The sequence below is a fragment of the Otolemur garnettii genome, unplaced genomic scaffold (genome assembly GCF_000181295.1).
Source record: "Otolemur garnettii isolate 467f Iridium unplaced genomic scaffold, OtoGar3 scaffold00030, whole genome shotgun sequence".
NCBI lineage: Eukaryota > Metazoa > Chordata > Mammalia > Primates > Galagidae > Otolemur > Otolemur garnettii.
The window spans coordinates 4759822-4778792 of NW_003852425.1; positions in this window are offsets into that span (position 1 = coordinate 4759822).

Here is an 18971-nt window from a genome sequence, read left to right on the forward strand (position 1 = left end):
AGGCAGCCTGGGCCATCCACCTGTCCCTACCTGACCCCATCTGCATCCACAGAGCTCTGTGCAGACATCCAGAAGGCCTTGCTGTCACGTGCATGCTCTATGAGATTGTTCTTGCTGATTCTGACATATCTGTGTCTGTGGAGTGATGTGGATGACTTCATCCTCTCCGTATTCTGGCATTTCTGGCTGGCTTCTTTCTCATTTTCCTTCTTTGTGAAAAAAAATCCAAGGAAACACAATTACTGCTGGTACCTGAAGACAGCATAGTGGTGATAAGCCCTGCCTGATGATTTGAAGATGCTTCTGAAGTCAAATCACTGACCAGTCACTACATGTTGCTTAAACTTTGGAGAAACACATCTGTGTCAGATGGGGTCTGATGCAAGAAATGCTGCAATCATTCTTCTCACTATAGTTGTGCTCCTTGACCAAAAAATCACTTTTCCCTTTCGTGAGGAATCAAATAAATCTGCACAGTGATGACTGTTTCAGGGTCTAAACCTGGCGCTTTATAAACACTGTCTTATTTAATACGGTGGTTTTTAGGGTTGGGGAGATGGACAGATACATAGGTAGAGCACAGAAGGGCAGTAAATCTACTCTGATGCTGTAACAGTGGGCACATTTCGTTATCCATGTTTCCAACCTCATGAAACATAAAACATGGGGGAAGGTAAAGTATGGGTTCAGGATAATTAGGATATGTCAATATAGCTTCATCAGTTGTAACACATGCACCACTCTGGTAGGGGATGTTTACAATGGGGGAGGATATAACTGTGCAGGAGCAAAACTGTATGGGAGGCTCGGCGCCTGTAGCACAGTGGTTACAGCGCCAGCCACACGCACCGGGGCTTGCAGGTTGGAATCCGGCCCAGGCCTGCTGATTAACAATGCAACAAAAAAATAGCTGGGCATTGTGGTGAGTGCCTGTAGTCCCAGCTGCTTGGGAGGCTGAGGCAAGAGAACTGCTTAAGCCCAAAAGTTTGAGGTTGCTGTGGGCTGTGACAGCACAGGACTCTACCAAGGGCGACATAGTGAGACTGTGTCTCAAAAAAAAAAAGAACTGTATTGGAAATCTCTGCGCCTTCTGCTCATTTTTGCTATGAACCTAAACCTGCTCTAAAAAAAATCTGTTCTTTAAAAATAAAGACCAGGCTGGTAGCTGATACATTACAATGGTCTCAACTGTTTAATACTCCCATGAGAGTTACACCCTTCACTTATGAATCGTTTATTTACAAGTGTTAAGTGCATTTGACTGATGAGCCATCACCTAATAATGCCCTTGAACAGTGGAAGTCCCCCAGTCTGTGCCAGCAGTGGCCACACAGCACGACAGTTTTCACAGCTGGAAGTGGCCTCAACAGAACACAGTCTAGCAGCTCCCTGAAGCCCAAGGTGGGAGTATCCTGAGAGCAGGCCTGTTTCTGCCCCACTTTTCCAATACTTCAATATTGACCTGCTCCAAACTGGATATTGCCAAATAATTCACTTGACAGTATTCATATAAAAGAAATGTAATCCATATGTTTCTGGTTCCCTTATACTTCAGTTACCAACAATATGTTATTGTAATAACTACTAGATGTCCAAATGTTTCTGGAGACATTTTTTTTTCAGAAGGCAGGAAGCTGCATTTGAACAAGAGTAATCACCAAAAGTCTTAACGTTCACAACTTCAAAATTCAAACCCCTAAGGTTTAATTTGCAAACCTGTCCAATCCTTATTCTGAAAAGGTTCCACGGAGCAGTAATAACAAGGAACTGGCCAAGTATTCATACATGAACATCTGGAAAAGGGGGGTGGAGGTGGAAGGAGAGAAGAGGACAGTGTGGCACTGTAGGGAGGCCAGGCCTGGGCAGGGTCCCTTGACAAAGCCAGGAGACTTTGTCCTGGGAGTCCTGATGTGCTTGTGGAGTCGGCAATGGAAGCAGCCAGAAGAACATACCAGGTGCCCTGAGGGAATTCATGGTTGGAAATGGAGCCAGACAGATGCATAGTTTACATAACACTGAAAACTTGCAGCTGGGCCCTGAGGCTCTCATTTGTCCAAATGTTAAGGTCTCTACTTTTGTGAAGCTATGACAGAATCCTAGTCTGGGATATAGGTGAAAAAAGTATAGAAAGCTAATTTCTCACATTAGATTAAATAATAACTTTTGAAGAGACCTCTAAAATGTAATATCATGTTATGTTTATTTTGATCTCGATTTAGAAAGGATTAAGGATTTGTTTAGTTGTAAAAAATATCACCAAGTGGAAATAAAATTTGATTAGCTTGAAAAAAAGTAAATTGCTCTTAAAATCGTTGAAATATAAACAGCTTCTGTCTGTCTCTCTCTAGATAATGAAGAATAAAGCAGGCGGACATTCTCCGAGAGAGAAAAGTAAAATGATCTGATTCCTATTTTAAAGAAACCTTGTGCAAGTTAAAGGAGGGCTTGTGGAAGCAACAATAAAAAGCACATGATGAGGTTCCCTGTGGCCTCATGGGCCTCACGGAGACCAAAGCAACATAGATGAGCATGAAATGACTGTCTCCTAGAGAGGTCCCACGTTGGTTGGTACATCTCAGAGTCTCGTATTACTCACATATGTATCTCTGTTAGGTGACACTCTTAGCTCTTTACCAAGGAAAGATGTGATGTGAGGAAGGAGTATAGGAGGGCAGGAAAAATGGAAGGCCCAGGGAGGCCTGGGAAGCACGGAGGACAGGAAAGGAGGCTTGAGTGGTCTTTATCCATTTTGTCCCTTCCTCAGTGGAACCTGGGGTCTCCAATGAAGTAGGAGAAGAGAGGTTGTGGAGGAAACCCACCTGCTCTTGACTGCCTCCACCCAGAAGTGCCATCCATGGCTTCTGTTCTGTTCATGGTCTGTGGGCCAGAACTAGCCGCATGCCCCATCATAACTGCAAAGGAGACTGGGGGGAATGTGGAGTTCACGGACAGCGGTGGAGCCGTTTCTGCCATCAGCGTCCACTCCCCGCTGCCTGTACTGCTACTTCCTTTGCCTCATTTCTCTGAATTGGCTTCTGACCTGAGTGTCTTCCCTACTGAGAGTGGGATTTGACCTCACACTCGCAGAGGCTGCAGCTTCCTTGGCCTCGTTTCTTACTCAATCACTGAATTTTGTCTGCTATCTCCCAACAACCTCCAACCCCACAGAAAGACCAACAATTAGAGGAAGACAGGGAAGGACTTTCCTTCCTAGAAGTCCACCACACACCCACCTCAGGCTTGAGCAAACAGCAGCCTTCCTGTTAGCGTCTCTGCGTCAGTCACACTAACTCCGGGTCAGGTAACACAGAAGAGGAAATGGTTCTCAATTACTTTTTCCATTTTCCTTTTAAAGAAGGGTTTATTCTTACTGAAAGAGAAGCCTGGCCAAAAAGACTCCAGGTGCAACTTAATGGAAGGAAGGATGGCACCTCTGAGGAGAGGGTGCGAGAGCAGATCAGCATGTGCCACATGTTCTGTGTGGGTCTCGCTCCTGGAAGGTGGGCTGCCATGTTGCACAGGGCAGCGCCCCTTCCATGCTGTCCAGTGTTGTGAACAAACAGAGATCAGTAAGAAAAATATCACAGCCTGTCATTCTAACCTAAAGTGACCAGATTTTAACATTGGTAAAGCGGGGGTGGGGTGTCTTAATTAAAAATTTTGTCTATATGGAGCAACAAAAATTTTCATAGAATGCAAAAATAGTATTGTAATATATATTTTTTAAATTTCAACATAAGTACAACTTACAAATATAATATATTAAAAAAAATTATGTATAGGGCAGCACCTGTGGCTCAAAGGAGTAGGGTGCCGGTCCACCTGGGTGACCTTGCCCAGGAGGGGAGTAGGGAGTTTACATTAGCCTTTTCATTTCCAAATGAAGTTATATTAACCTCTTCATTCCCAAATGGAGTTACGTTAACCTTTTCAGCAGCCGAAACTGTATGTTCCTTTCCTATTGTCCCGCATTCCCTAGCTTGTCATGCATTCTTTCCAAAAATGGGGACTTTTTAAAAACACAGTGGGACATGGGACAAATGGTTAAAAATTGGGACTTTCCCACCAAAAGCGGGACGTCTGGTCACCTTACTCTAACCTCCGCCACACAAAGGCCCTGCTGCTCCCTAAGCTACTGTAATGCTAAGTGGGGCCACCCTGAAGTGGGGTCCCGTTCTAACAAGCTCTGGGGAGCCAGGGGAGTGGTAAGTAACACAGAGCAGAGGCCTGAGTGTTCGGGGGTTCTTCCAGCACCAAATGCCAGATGTGCGACACAGTGAGCAGATTGTTGCCGGGCGGGTTGCCCAGAAGCAGATGCACAGGTGGAGTTTGGTGAGCTAGATGTTTATTAGAGGTAAACACCTGCGCCAGGAAGAGGGCCGAGGCAGGAGCAGGCAGAGAAGTCAGACAACAACCACCTAACTCCCAACCCAGCGGAAGCTCTAGGGTGAACGCTGCCATTCAGAAGTGTCCCAAAACAAATGCCTGGGACTTTATGTTTCTGAAATAAATGGACAGGCCTTGTTCAGTTACCAGATGCAGACTGCTCTGGGAGAGGCACGAGTCCCTGCAGCAGAGGCAGCCTGTGAAGAAGGTGACAGCGGGAGGCTGCTGCTGATTGCACTTTCCAGCACTGGTCATCAGAGCCTTCCTCAGAGAGGGGTCTCGGTGGTGCAAATCCCTGTCTACCACTCTGAGGGGTGAGTCCAAACTAAGGAGGGGGAAGAAAGAGGAGAACATTCAGAAGTGCCAATGGGACAAAGAATGAAGAAGCTGGAGCCACCTAGAGTGCAAGGTCACATCCCATTCTCAGTAGGGAAGACACTCAAGTCAGAATCAAACTCAGAGACTGAGGGGAACAGCAGGTCAGGAGCCAGAGGGTGCATGGTGACCACGGTCAAATGCAGGAAGTCAGAGTCAGAGCTGCAAGCGGCTCACAGCTGAAGCAGGGAGCCGGTTTGCTACCAATAGCCATCACTTCATGCAGCAAGGAAGCACTTTTGGATCCCCTGCTCTGTGCCCAGCACTGTGCCAAGTGGTGAGAAGTGAGATGTGAGGAAGTGAGGTCAAGGCTACCATCTGCTGAGCAGACACCTCACGGAAGGGCCGCAGTCACATGCATTCCTTCTTTGTGGGTGCAGCTTTCATGCACAGTGGCACCCCTTGGTCATGCTCCAAAAAAAATGGCTGAGTTCCCCATCAGCTCTAAAAAAAAAATGTCCAGGCAAAAGGCACAGCCTGAAGACTCCTCTCACAGGCCCTGCACCCTGTCCCCACAGGAGATGACATCTTGTCCACCAGGAACAGACAGCATAAATCCAAGCCTGGTGAATGTTCAAATTGCAAAGTGATATTTAAATATCAAAACTGCTATTCTGTTCTATCTGAAAAGATGGTGAAAAATGACCTGTGTTACAGGTTATTTTGTCATTGTGGTAGCTGGCTGTAAATGTGGCCACCATGCGAGGGACCCTTGATAAACAGGAGAAAGTATGTTGAGGAATCTTGTCCTCATTGGTGCAGCCTGAATTTGCATGAGAGGACACGAGAATGCTGTGTATAACTCCAGAGTTGGGGACGTTAGTTCGCACAAGGTTCAGAGGGGTGTCAAAGTCTCCTCCGCTAGCTCTTCGGGCCCTGTGCATCTTCTTTCTACCATCAGACGGCTTCATTCTACCTGGCTTCAACATGACAGTGGAGAGTTCAGTGGCCTCCTCGCTGACGGTCAGGAGGCTTGGCCCCGGAGACTCCACTTCAGCAGGCTGCTACTGGCTTCTGAGGGTCTGGCTTTCCCTGGACCCCGGGGAAGGGTTAGGGAGATCCATGTGGTGCATCCTGATTCAGTAGATGGTGAGATGTGAAAAGGGAATTCTAAGCATGCTGCTGGCTCAGAACCACAAATGGATGTGGCATTCCTGGGATTACCCAAAAGTGGAACAATAGGTTTTCTACATACGTCTTGGGAAGTTAGTCAGTTTGTCAGCAGTGAATGAAATTTTTGAGAGTAAGGTGGTATTCAAAATAGTTTCCAATTACTATGCCATGTATACTGACGAATTAGAATGGATAAGGGTCTGAAGTGGATTCTAGAAAATTCCTGTTGTGCCAAGTGCTGACTCTTAGTTGTTCAATGGTATTATGGGTTGACTTTTGTCCTCCCCAAATTTGTTGTTGAAGTCCTAATCCCCAGCACCTTACAATGTAAACTTACTTGGAAACAGGGACATTGTGGATGGTATCAGTGCTGGAGACAGGCCCTGAGGAATCAGTGCTGGAGACAGGCCCTGAATCCAGACAACTGGTGTCCTAGGAGGAGGGGGGGATTTGGGCACAGACACACACACTGGAGGAAGACCCTGTAAGCATGGAAGCAGAGATCAGGGTGATGGCGGTAGGGTCACACACGGCCAGTTATCAAACCTGCCTGAAAGATCGGGGAATACCACAGTCTCTCCCTTCCAGGAAAGCACAAGGAGATATAGAAATATCTTTTTCAAAGAGTTAAAGAATCTATTTCTGGTTATTTTAGTTGTGTGAGGAACTCCCGCACCATACTGTTCACCCCCTACTGGTCGCTTTGCTGGAGGAGGCTGTGACAGCGGAGGCAGGTCTGAGGATGTGTCTGATCTCCCAGACTCACAGTCTAATGTGAAAGACAAGATCGAGCCACTTGAAAGAAAAGTTCAGACAAAGCAATTGAAACTTAAATAACTATGATTCATATAAATTATTATTCCTATGATTACTAAGTACCAGGTCAGATGGCTAACCGTGAGTTAAAGATTGCTATCAGCGCGGAAGTACAAGTTCATATGTCTCCTCCTCCTGCCCCTCATCCCACTCCCCAGTGGGCAAGTTCCTCAGAACATTCAGATGCGAGCATGTCCCTCTGCTGAGAGCTGACTCTCCCGAAAACAACTGGAACAGACCCTGTGTTACCCACATGAGGTGTCAACGTTCCTCTCATGACATTTTTTTCAAGTCTCAATCTCAATATTTTATTTCCCATTTGGTTTCTGTAAGTCCTTCCTGGTTGTGAAATGTCGGGGTGGTCAGCTTATGTTGCACTAACTTCCCCTGGAGCCCATAGTTTGCTTAGGGCATGTGGACCAGGGCCAAACCCCTAAGTGTTAGCTGTGCTTTCTAGCAAAAGCCGAGGGGAATGCTCTGTGTGGTGAGGAAGGCATGAAGAGGGAGGGAGAGGGTGCAGCTGGGACATAAGCAGCAGCAGGTCTTCCCAGAAGTGGCAGAATTTGCCAGGGGCCATGTTAGGAAACGGCTGCCCGGAACACTGCTCTTTTTAGCCCCATGAGGAGGATGCACAGCCTCAGAATTGTCACCTCTGAATGAGGACGTGCTGCAAGAATTGAGAGGCCAGGGACAAGTTCCAATTTCTTAGAGGATCAAGTTAGGGAATCCTAAGGGAAATGAGTCTGGTAACAAATACAATTCCAGGAAAAAGCTCCAATCTCTGTTCCATCTGTGTCTGGGCCCAGCCTGGGCCATGAAGCCAATTGGCAAAATGTATTATTTCCCCTGCCCAGAGACATAGCATCTCTAGAAATCTAAATTCACCTTGACTTTTCTCCCACTTTCCTAAGTTGTTTTTGGGTTTTTGTTTTTCTTCTAGTCAGATTTTCTTCCTAACTACTTCAAACCTTGAAACACATATTCAAAAAGAAAAATGCTGCCACTGCAGATTGCGAAGACAGTGGCTTCGGGATGTGTAGAAGAGAGCAAGTTTCATGGCACTTCACCTCATGAAAGCCTCGTTGTACTTCCCTGGATCCTCCCTCCACAGCCAGAAATGTCTCGGGGTAACACTGATGAGGTGAGGAGCACTGTACTTAAATCATGTCTGTCCCAGTTCAATCCTTTACAAATAATCCCCTTGACTTGCACACATCTGCTTTGCTTCTAGAAATTAAGAATTAAATTGTGTTTCCTTTTCATTTTACTCTTAGTCCTGGAGTTGATCTATTGATCGTCTATTGATCTAGAAGGGTGGAGCCTTCTAGAGAGTGCAGACTGACACTGAAGTTGGCTTTCACATCCCCTTGCTGGTAAAATCTTCACATGCTCCTTTCAAGAGAAACCCCAGAGTCACATTCATCCCAGAACGTATGATTTTCTAAAAACTACAAGCTGGTCATCTGGTTATTAAACCATTGTAAGACACATGCCCACTATCTAACAGAAATCCAAACTGAAGGCCAGTGAGAGGTTAAGGGCCAAAGATGAGAGATCATTCAGAGAAGTGAGATGAAGGGAAAATGGAGTCTCAGTTCTGTGTGGGCAATGGGGTCTTTATTCCACGTGGGTGCAGGTGGGGTGAAATCAGAAAGGAATTCCACACGTGGGTTATGGCAGCTGGGGATATAAAGGGGCAGGGATTGGTACATTCATTATTTCCTGGGTGGGACATGCACTCAGTTCTTCCTGGGAGGGTCAATACATTTGAACCTGCCAGCCAGTTGAAGAATAAAGGAGTTACAAGAATTTGAATATTTTCTCCTTTTAGTTCATTTCTGCATGGATTGGTTTGTTTTCTTGGAACTTTGTGTACGTGACCCCTGCCTTGTTTTAATCAGCCATCTGTGGGCTTTTGGCCTTATGCACGAGGAAAGCAGTGATGGGAGAGAGCTGGGGAGTGGGCTGAAAGCATCAGGAAGTGGCAGCCAGGCTCAGACAGTTGAGTGGTCTTTGCTGCTTGACAGTAGGATGATTTTTGAAAACCATTGCGCCCTGTTTTGCATATTGACACAGGAGCATCAATTTACAGGATAAATGAGGTTTTCTTCATCTATCACAGTGGAGCTGCCATCCCTATAGTGCCTACATAGAGTTTTGTACAGATATTCCAAGAATGTGTATTGACTAACTTTACATGAATTCCTGAAAGTTGTGTGTGAATTCAATTTTCATAAGTTGAATCATACTTTAGGAAAACATATGGGGAGCACATTTAAAGGACTACTGCATTGGATCATTTTGTAAAATGAATACACCTTCTGATTTAGCCATTCTGCAGCAGAATTGGGCTTCTCAGTTGTCCTAAAAACCTCACATGAAGATTTTCTGTTCCTCACCTGCAGTATGAGGGAGTTACACTCTTGGGTTGATCTTGGATATTTCTTCCAATGATAAAATTCTGACGTTTTAAAATCTACCTCCAATTAACATTAAACTTTGGAAGTTGAGAGATTAGGCCACTTTTAGTGCTCTGAGGTATAGGGGAAGAAAAATAATTGTTTATTTAACCCTCATAGTTTCTTAGAACAAACCCCTAAACAAAAGACAGATTAACAAGAGAAAAGCAGAAATTTATCAACATGTACATTTTGTGTATACATGGGAGACACCCAAAGAAATGAGTAATTCTCAAAAAGGTGGTTTGGAATTCCAGCTTCTGCAATAAAGAACAGTAAATTTTTAGAGAAGCAATAAGACAAGGAAAAAAATTCTGATTCTCGGGCCATGCCTGTGGCTCAAAGGAGTAGGGCACTGACCCCATATACCGGAGGTGGCAGGTTCAAACCCGGCCCAGCCCAAAACTGAAACAAACAAAAAACTCTGATTCTCTAGGGGTGGCAACTTGTGGAAGGCAAATAAATGACAGATAAGGGCTAGAATATCTGTCCTCACAGATGCCTCTGGGGCCATGTCCAGGTCCACAGGGTCTAAAGTAGCCTTCAGTAGTTAACTTTTGTTCTCCCTGGTTCAGAGGGAGGGAGGATACCTTTGTCTTTAGAAAATCTACTTTCTGCTTTTAAGCACATAGAGGGAGCCCAGAGAGCCTTCCTACATCTGCTTCTTGTTAATTGCCTTCAGCTCAACAATCCTCCTTCATGCTTTAGGGAACCATATCCTGGCCTCCCATACAGGGACAGGGAGGAAAGGTAAAGTGATTCTTCTCAAGATGTGTCTTCTTTTAATTTATTCCCAACCAATCCCTTACTGCAATTATATTATCCTAAAATAACAAATATTTGTATCAAGTCAGATCCACCTCTGACATCAGGCAGAGCTCTACTATGAATTCAATGTGTTGTTTTTAGATATTTCCTTCTAGACTACAAAATAACTAAGCTCTGCTGGATTGGGATGGGAACAATTAAGAATCCTTTCTCCCTATGGGGATGGACTGCTAGAGGCATGATATATCTTTTTTTTTTTGTAATTGGGGATTCATTGAGGGTACAAGAAACCAGGTTACACTGGTGGCATTTGTTAGGTAAAGTCCCTCTTACAATTGTGTCTTCCCCCAAGGGGTGTGTCACACACCGACACCCCGCCCCCTCCCTCCCTCCCTCTGCTCTTCCTTTCTGCCACCCCTCTCCCTCCTCCTGTCTCTCTCTCTCTCTGCTCTCCCCTTCCCCCACTCAATTAATGAGGTCATTAATTGATCTCATATCAAAATTGAATACATAGGATTCATGCTGCTCCATTCTTGTGATGCTTTACTAAGAATAATGTGTTCCACTTCCATCCAGGTTAGTACAAAGGATGTAAAGTCTCCATCTTTTTTAATGGCTGAATAGCATTCCATGGTGTACATATACCACAGCTTGTTGATCCATTCCTGGGTTGGTGGGCATGTAGGCTGTTTCCACATTTTGGCGATTGCAAATTGAGCTGCTATAAACAGTCTAGTCCAATGTCCTTATGATAAAAGGATTTTTTTCCTTCTGGGTAGATGCCCAGTAATGGGATTGCAGGATCAAATGGAAGGTCTAGCTTGAGTTCTTTGAGAGTTCTCCATATTTCCTTCCAAAAAGGTTGTAGTATTTTGCAGTCCCACCAGCAGTGTGAAAGTGTTCCTTTCTCTCCACATCCACACCAGCCTCTGCAGTTTTGGGATTTTGTGATGTGGTCTATTGACGTGATGTATCTTTAACAGCAACATCTCACAATCAAGGCCCTCACCATGTGTGTGTGTTCCCACATGGAAAAAAAATAAGAACATGCTTTTTTGTTTTTAGTTATATAACTAACTGCATTTGAATGTACTGATGGTCATTCAGCAAACCCTCTCTTGGACCAAATACCCCACATACCTTTGTAAAATTAAAGACTATGTTGATTCCTACATTAACTAAAACACTGTCAAGACAAAAAGTTCTTGATGACTGGCACCTATCTCCAACTGTCTCATTTAAAGAAACATAAAAGACTTTAATAGAAACAGGTTGATTATTAGAAATAATTCGAGCAGTTCAGAAAGTCACCACAAAGTCCACTATTTAGGTACAGTGGTTCTTAAAATGTGGTGGCCAGTGTTGCAGCCATTTCCCTATGTGCGTGCAGAGAAGAATGGATGGAAGGAGAGCTGGAGGAATGGATGGACGGAAGGACAGAAGGAAAGAAGGAAGAAAATTCATACCATATATTTTCTAGGCTTTTTGAATTTGTTTTAAACAATTTTCTAATTTTAAAGTAGTTTTAGATTTACAGTAAAGTTGTACAGATAGTACAGAGGTTTAAGTTTCTCTTATATCTAATACCCACTTCTCCTACTGTCGATACCTCACATTAGTCTACTGTCAAACTAATGAACAAATATTAATATATTAGTTTTTACAAATAAAACTCATACTTGATTTGAATCTTTAGTTTCTTCTACCCGATGTCCTCTTTCTGATCCAGGATCCCACCCAGGATGCCGGGCCACATTAAGCTGTTGTGTCTCCCTCGACCTCCCTGGACTGTGACAGTATCTGAAACTTGTTTTTACAGCCTTGACAGTTTTGAGCAGTACAGGTCAGGGTGCTTTGTAGATTGGCCCTCAGTTTGTCTTGACGTTGTTCTCATGATTACCTTGGGGTTCTAGGCTCTAGGGAGGAAGGCCACAGTAGTAAAGTGTCACTCTTATCACATCATGTCAGGGTATGCACAATCAACACGACTTACCCCCGATGCTAAGCTTGACCGTCCGGCTGAGTCAGTGTCTGTCAGGCTTCTTAACTCTTTTCTCTCCCTTTCCATACTGTATTCTTTGGATGGAAGTACTGTGTGCAGCCTGTACTTACTTACGGGACAGGGAGTTATACTTTGCCTACTTGAGAGGGGCAGCATCTACATAAATTATTTGGAATGCTTTTGTATAGAGGTGCCTATTCTTTTTTTTTTACAGTTTTTGGCCAGGGCTGGGTTTGAACCCAGCACCTCTGGTACTTCGGGCCAGCACCCTACTCCTTTGAGCCACTGGCACTGCCCCAGAGTTGCCTATTCTTATGTAAGTATTTATTTACTCAATAATTTCTTTGCATCAGTATGGACTCAAGAATATTTTATTCTTTGGGTTACAATCCAATACTATGCTATCTACTTTGTTGCTCCAATTGTCTCAGCTTTTTGGCCACTAGGAGTTCTTTCTGTTGGCTGCTGAGTCCCTTTGGCATGTACTCACTGTTGTTTGCACGCTCCTTCACTTTCTGGCCCCACAACACGCTTTAGGCTCATCTTGTACATCCCTGTCCCTGCCCTACAATTAGCCATTTCCCCAAGAAGCTTTGTCTCCCTTTATTGTAGAAGAGTATTTAGAATCCCAGATCTGAGTTCTGGCTGTCCTCATTACAGCCCAAACTTGAAGGCCAGGCTCTCTGTGCAGGTATCAAAAGCAGCAGTTTTTCCCCTGTGGGTTCTTGGGGTCTCTCCAGACCAGAGGCTTGAAGGAGATAAGGGTGGCCCATCAGTAAAGCTTTCCTTCAGCCTCACTGTCCAGTGGCTCTGTCGCTACTGACCTGTCTCTAGGCACATTCCTACTTCTCCGCTGGGCCACCTACATCCTAGGTCTTACCACACTGATCAGAGAGGTTTTTTAAAGATAGACCTTTCCAGCCATATAACATTACCTATCAGGGAAATGTTTCCAACCAAAGATCCTACAGGGTAGGTTTAATTTTCACTTTTCTTCCTCACTTTGATTTCACAGTATTTCCTGTATGCTTTAGTGTTTGTGGTGAATTTGTAAACTTCCCTTTATTTCACTGGAGATAAGGGTTTTATTGCTATCTGTTTAGGAGGGTGGGTGGTGGTGGTGTCTTTTTGCTAGATTTTTTTTCAGGGAGTTTTGAGAATAGAGGACAAAAAGTGCTTATTCATTTGTGTTTATCTAGAAGATCTGATGATTTCTTAAGTGTTTCTTTTCTGAACCATTTCCTAAATTGATGAAGCCAAATATTTCAAACACTGGTTCTGTCTGAATTTATCAACTATTCAATGCAAGAAACTGTCAACGTACTCAAAAGCTTCCAAAGCATAACATCAGAACTCCTCAGCCTTGTTTTCAAAGGCCAGCTTTCTTTTCCAATATCACGCCCGCTACTTCCTCTATGCAGCCTTCACTCCTGAAGCCTGGGTTTTCTTCTTTCACAGGCTGGCTCCTCCTAGCTCCTGTACTGCTGCACACATAGCACCAGGCGAGCTGATATATAAGCAGCCCTATAAAAGGTACAGTGATTTCACTTTTTAATTATTTCGAATATTTCACTTCACAAAAGTGGACTAAACAGGGGGAAAAGGTTATTATAAAGGTTACTACAAAATTGTTTCTGTTTAGCTGCAAATTCTGTGATTCCTGGATCAAAGACTTTGATGATCATGAAACCAGACATTGGTAGGGAAGCATCCTGCCTGCTCTGCACACGGAAATTGCATCCCTAGATTTTTAATTTTCCTGGCTGTTAATCTGCAGGGAACTCTCATGAATAAGTCTGCATTCTGTATACATTAATAAATCCTTTACTGAGATACTTTCATCTTCATAGAGGCAGCCCACAGAATATAATAAATCATTTCATTTTTATTTGGTAATGCAATCTTTATTGAGCAATGAATCCTTTGTGCCTAAGTCGGAAGTTTACCAAATAGAAATGTCTTAATAGTATGCACTTGTATTGCTGTGGCATAAATAAACTTTGAAGTTTCACATTAAGAACTTTGTTCTGCTTTATTTAATGGCACTGAAAAATAACGAAGAGATCTATCTATACAGCAAATAAGCTTTTGGAAACGTTTTAAGGCTTGAAGAATAAAAGATGAACATCTCTGAACAAAAGATGGAATTCTTTGGGATTTTTTTTATTAGGGTGGATAAAATCTGGCACCCAAGTGCCAGGTCAAAATATGTGACATTTAGAGAGACTTGAGATATGGCTTAGAGAGTCAGTAGTGCTGCTTTATGGGCCAAACACAAGCTCCAGGCCTAAGCAGTAAAGAACCTGGACCTTTCTGGCTCACAGATTGCAACTGCCACACTTTTCTCAGTCTATCTCAAAAGAACGACCCCCGCCCCCATGATTACAGTGACAGCTCTTAGGAATGACTAAAGCAATTTTTCCTGTTCATATATCCTCTTGGGTCGTATCATCCTTTGCATCTCGAGGATGGCACCAGATAACTGTGTGTGATGCTAGCAGCTCCCTGGCCATCAGTGGAGCACTGTTGGTCTGAACCTGTGTGTGTGTGCCATGTGGTGTTCCCCACCCGCAGCTTTGACACCGACCAGCAGGACATGTTTCCAATCTGCCTTTATGAGATCATGAATGCAGCCTGGGAGTCTGGGCTTTGTTTTTTGTTTGGTCTTGTTTTTTTATATCAGTTGTCTTTCAGCTCCAAATCTTCCATTCTACACCCTCCTCTATAATCTGGAATTAGGCCTCTGCAAGCTGCATTTCCAGGGGTCTGTTGTCAGCTGGACCCCAATTCTACCAGCCCAAAGAAACTGGAGGGTGGAAGAAGGAATTTCTTCCTGCTCTTTTCTGTTTTTATCAATTGGCTTCTTTTGCCTTGCCCAGAAAAGGCCACCATGCTCCTGTAAGGATGCTGGCAGTGGCAGGTCCGCACTTCCCTGAGTCTGAGTCTGAACACGAGAACCTCAAGGCCCCACCCCTGGGTGCCTCAGGCCTATCTTTCTTTCCTACAATTACCATCTCTAAGTTACTCTGATATCTCTGAGTTACTCTGATGTTCCTCTTCACTATTTCAGGCTTCCTCTACCCGTGTAACCAACTGCCTGTACTAAATCCCATCTTCTTGAACAGTCGAGTGTGGTTACTGTTTTCCTGGCTGGATTCTGACTCTGAGAGTGACAGAAGTGTTCAGAGGACAAGACTAGGAAATCACCTTCTCCAGAACTCTCAGAGTCCAAATAAACAATTTGATTTGTTATTTCTTTTAAAATAACGTAACCTAAAATTTATGCTTAAATTCACATAGTGTAAAACTTACTCTCTGTGACAGGGCTGCACGGATCTTGACAAATGCATAGAAACGTGGCTGTGCTTCCACAACCCTAACGCAGCAGTCTGCTGACCTCTAATTCCCTCCCATTGCCCTTTGCAGTCCTCCCTTCCGCTACCCTCAACCTTTGATAAGCACTGTTCTGTTGTTCATTCCTACAGTTTTGTCCTGTCCAGAACATCACAGAAATGGAATCATGCAGGATGTAGCCTTTAGGGTTTGGTATATCGCAATTAGCAAAAATGCATTTGAGATTCCTCCATGTTGTTGCATAAAAATCACTTAATTTTAATATTAATATCCATGTATTACATTAGCATACTTTAGACCTGCTCTGTTGATGCCCTTGAATGCCTGTATTCATTTTCTATTGCTGCATAATAAATTGCCGTAAATTTAGAGGCTTAAAACAACTTCCATTTATAACCGCACAGTTTCCATGGGCCTGGAGTCCATCCTCTGTTCAGGTCTCAACACCCTGTTCTGAGCCTTCTGGTTGTTGGTGGAATTCAGTTCCTTGCAGCTCCAGGACATGCCCCTGTTTTCTCTTAGCTGTTGGCTGATGGTCTCCCTCAGGTCCTCAGCTCCTTAGCTCTCTCAAGCTACAGCTTCCTACATGTGGCCCACTCCTCCACCAGGCAATTTGCTTCTCCAAGGCTAGCAGAAGGCTGTCTCCTTTGCTTCAAATCTCTCCCTTCAGTGAATGCCTGATCCCACCTTTAAAGGGATCACCTGATTAGACAAGATCCGCCTGGGTTAATTCAAAATCAGCTGACCAGGAAGGAACCTTAAGACTTCTGCAAAATGTAGATGTAATTCACCTTTGCCGCGTGTAACATAACCCAGTCACCTAAGTGAAAGGGAGGTGTATTATTCAGTGTTTGTACAACAGGAAGCAGGGATCTTTCGGACTATCTTGAAAATTCTACCTACTACAATGCTCTATTCCAGTGATTTTAAAAGGGTGTGCTGTGAGAGGATCGGAGGTGTGCTACAAAAATCTTTAAAAGATTATTAACTATTTTCTAAAGAAGTTCAAAGCACAATAAGTATATTCTTTTGTTGCTCTTTTTTCTGATCAACGTAACTTAAGTGTGTCACAGAAGTTTAACTACAGGTTCACTGCACTATAAGATAAAAAAGGTTGAAAAACACTGCTCTATTCCTTTTTATCAATTCAAATGCTTCTCATCTAGGCCTGCTCAAATCCTGCTTCTTTATGAAGTCTTCCTTCAATGCTTAGGTGATAAAATTGAGGCCCAAAGCATACGCAACAATGACACCACTGATTGGTGGTAAAGAGCGAATACCACAAAGTCATTTCAACTCTGTGGGCCTTACTTTCGTCATTTGGAAAGGTAGGGATTTAATATAGAAACTATTCAGGTGTCCTGGCTCTGCCATGAGACACTGGACAAGTCACTGCAGGGCGGGCACAACAGTTCAACTTCAATCTGATTCGCATATTGTCATACCAAGGAAAATTTTTAATGGCTTCAGAAAAAAGTTTTAACACCATTGGTTTAGTCTAACCTCCTGCTCTGACAGATGAGAAAACTGAGGTTCTTTCTTACTCTGTATTTCCAGTTCTGGGAGGTGAGATGAAAGCCTTGATGAGGTGCAGAGCTGAACCACCGAGGACAGCCACTACTGTGCTTCTCAGTGGTGCTAGTATACTTTTATTTTTTATTTTTTTTGACAAAGTCTTTCTATGTCACCCTCAGTAGAGTGCTGTGGCAGGCATCACCCAGGTCACAGCAACCTCCAACTCTTGGGCTCGAGCGACTCTCTTGCCTCAGCCTCCCAAGTAGCTGGAACTACAGGAGCCCACCACAATGCCCAGCAATTTTTTTTTGTTGCAGTTGTTGTTGTTTTAGCTGGCCTGGGACGGGTTCAAACTTGCCACCCTTGGTGCATGTGGCTGGCACCGTAACCACTGTGCTATGGGTGGTGAGCCGCTAATGTCCTTTTAAACAGCACATGCTTTACTGGTTTGGCAAACAGAGTCACCTTGAGTCCTTTCTGCCTTGTATAGTACACTCGCTCTAGCATGCACACTTCACTTCATGCGTTTTGACCCCTTCTTCTCATCTGCCGTGGCTGGGCCAAGCTAAGTGGCTCAGGCTCTCTCTAACTTTCTAGGAATTACCTTTGCTGCATGATCGCACTGTCCAGAGTGTAAACCTCTGCCATCTGGGCGGCGCCTGTGGCTCAGTGAGTAGGGCACTGGCCCCATATACCAAGGATGGTGGGTTCAAACCCGGCCAAACTGCAACAACAACAACAACAAATAGCTGGGCGTTGTGGCAGACACCTGTAGTCCCAGCTACTCAGCAGGCTGAGGCAAGACAACAGCCTAAGCCCAAGAGCTGGAGGTTGTTGTGAGCTGCGACACCATGGCACTCTACCTAGGGTGACAAAGTGAGACTCTGTCTCTTTTTTTTTTTTTTTTTAGAAACAGGGCCTCAAGCTATCCCCCTGGGCAGAGTGCCGTGGCATTACAGCTCACAGCAACCTCCAACTCCTGGGCTCAAGCGAGTCTCCTGCCTCCGCCTCCCAAGTAGCTGGGACCACAGGCGCCCGCCACAACGCCCGGCTATTTTTTGGTTGCAGCCATCATTGTTGTTTGGCGGGTCCGGGCTGGGGATTCGAACCTGCCACCTTAGGTGTACGTGGCTGGCGCCTTAGCTGGTTGAGCTATAGGCGCCGGGCCGAGACTCTGTCTCTTAAAAAAAAAACACTTCTGCCATCATTAGAGAGTGCTTACATGTATGTGTACACATAAACAAACCCTGCTCCAACTTTGCTTCTTCCCCCAGACTCTGAATCCTCAGGATCCAGGCCCACATACAGTCTCTCAGCTCCTGTAGGTTGTCTGGCAAGGTTCCACAGCTGAAGTGAAGTCTTGGGCCTGCTCCTCAGCGCTTTCTGTCTTCCAGCTGCAGGAGTCTTTGTACACTGAGGCCCTCTGGCCTTGTATCCAGCCTTAACTGGTGATGAGTCACTCTCAGCATTTCTTTAACACCATGACTGCCTGGAACATCCAGTTCTATGTTCTTTATAATTACTACTTCCTTTGGGCTTCTCAAATGCCTGAGACACTGTCCCTACCACAGCACTCCCAATATCCTGTCCCAGTTCACCACCAGTGAAAATTTCAACAATTACAATAAATACATTGCTACAGCATGCAAGTGGTGATCCATGCTCCACCTGCCGCCAGCAAGAGTCCTCCATCACCAGCCCGCCAGTGGTGATCAGTCCAAAATGTCATTTTAGAATCTGCTTCCTGAGGCCATTGTTGGCTGTAATGACTCTGACATGCTTTCCTGAAAAGCAGACTGAGATGGAGATGTGTGTGCACATTTACTGTACTGTACCATTGGGGTCAAGGCCTGCGAGGGCCCGAGGGAAATAGGACGAGGCAGAGGGAGGCGTTAAATTGCTATGCAGTCACGAAGACGGCCTCAGCTCATCCCACGGGCAGCCTGGAGTTGCTGGGACAGCCTTTCAGAGAAGTCCTGCCTTAGCCAAGGGGGCTAGACTTTCAGCACTTGGATGCAGGATGTCCTTGAAGAGGAGCCATGACTCTGGTGCAGCAGCTTTCTCCGCTGGTGGCAGTCCTCAGAGAGCCACTCAGCTCCATGCACCACGGCAGCCACGACAGACACCAGCCTTTCTCCTTTGCTTCACCTTGCAACAAGCACACACAGCCGCGGAATAAATCA